This window comes from Cynara cardunculus, unplaced genomic scaffold (assembly GCF_001531365.2).
Source record: "Cynara cardunculus var. scolymus isolate 2C unplaced genomic scaffold, CcrdV1 Un_Scaffold_12597, whole genome shotgun sequence".
Classification (NCBI taxonomy): Eukaryota; Viridiplantae; Streptophyta; class Magnoliopsida; order Asterales; family Asteraceae; genus Cynara; species Cynara cardunculus.
The window spans coordinates 1-1,434 of NW_020207798.1; the positions used below are offsets into that span (position 1 = coordinate 1).

The following is a 1,434-nucleotide window of genomic DNA, read 5'->3' on the forward strand; positions in this document are numbered from 1 at the left end:
GCATTATTACGCAAGCTCGTAATATTTCTCCGATTATTTTCTTGAACCACATCCGTCCTTGAACCACATCCGTGATGGACCTCTAACTATGGCAAATCGTGATTGTAATACGCCAAACGCTCTTTCTACATCTTTCCTAGCTGATTCTTGTTTTTTTGCAAATAGCTGATGTTTTTGACTTTGGGGCAATGGGATGGATTTCACAAACGTAGCCCGGGTAGATTCCATCTGCAAGGTAGTATCCTAAACTATAGTTGTTACCATTAACAGAGAAATTTACCTCTGGTGCTTTCCCTTCTAAGACCTCGTGGAAGATGGGAGATCGATCTAACACATTGATATCATTTAATGTGCCTGGAAGCCCAAAAAAAGCATGCCATATCCACAAATATTGTGAAGCAACTGCTTCTAACATAATAGTTGGAGTTTTATGGTCCCCTCTAGCATATTATCCGTGCCATGCCACCGGACAATTTTTCCACTCCCAATGCATACAATCAATACTGCCTAACATACCTGGAAAACCGCGTTGGTACCCAATATAAAGTAATCGTTGAAGGTCAGCGACAATTGGTCTTCGTAAATACTCGTCCCCAAACACTGCAATAATAGCTCGTGCAAACTTCTTAACACATTTTATTGTTGTAGTTTCACCAATTCGTAAATATTCATCAACGGCATCTACAGCTACACCATATGCTAACATTCGTATCACAGCAGTACACTTCTAAAGAGATGATATTTTTGATCTACCGGTACAATCGATACCACTTTTAAAGTATCGATCRTGATTCTTCACACCTTCAACTATGCGAAGAAATAATGGTCTCCGCATCCGAAATCTACGTCGAAATATATCATCATTGTATGTCGGATTCTCAGAAAAGTAGTCTTCGTACATACGTCGATCTCCATCTTCACGCTTTCTTTCTATATTTCTTCTTTTCTTCTTTTTACGTTTTGACGTAGAAGTTGCATCTRCTATTTGTTGTTTTTGTAAGGCAACAAAGTGGGTAGTGAGTTTGGAGGAAGAATCATCAAAAAGCCATTCAACAAATTTTTCTGATGTTGAAGACGAAGAAGATGAAGAATACTCACTCTCAGACTCAGACATTTTAAAAAACTAAAGTGTTATGGTTAATAAGGTCACGTATAATTGTATTTATATCAAATTCTTAGCGACTACTGTTCACCCGCGACTTCGGCTACTGTTCACCCGTGACTTAGGCTACTGTTCACCTCGTGACTTCCGCTACTGTTCACCCGTGACTTTAAGACGAATAAACATGTAAAATTTAATTACAAAATTTAATGTTTAAATTAATTTAGTTATATTATATTTATATATTTTTTAAATAACATATATACATGCATAGAATATTTTCATATAAGAATAATTAATGTAATTAATAAATATATTAATATTATAAAAAT

The 1,434-nt window shown here is 35.8% G+C and overlaps 1 pseudogene; it reads right to left on the reverse strand.

Annotated features, from left to right (window-relative positions):
• Nucleotides 1-33: 33 nt before the first annotated feature.
• Nucleotides 34-1,114, reverse strand: LOC112505590 (annotated as a pseudogene).
• Nucleotides 1,115-1,434: the final 320 nt, after the last annotated feature.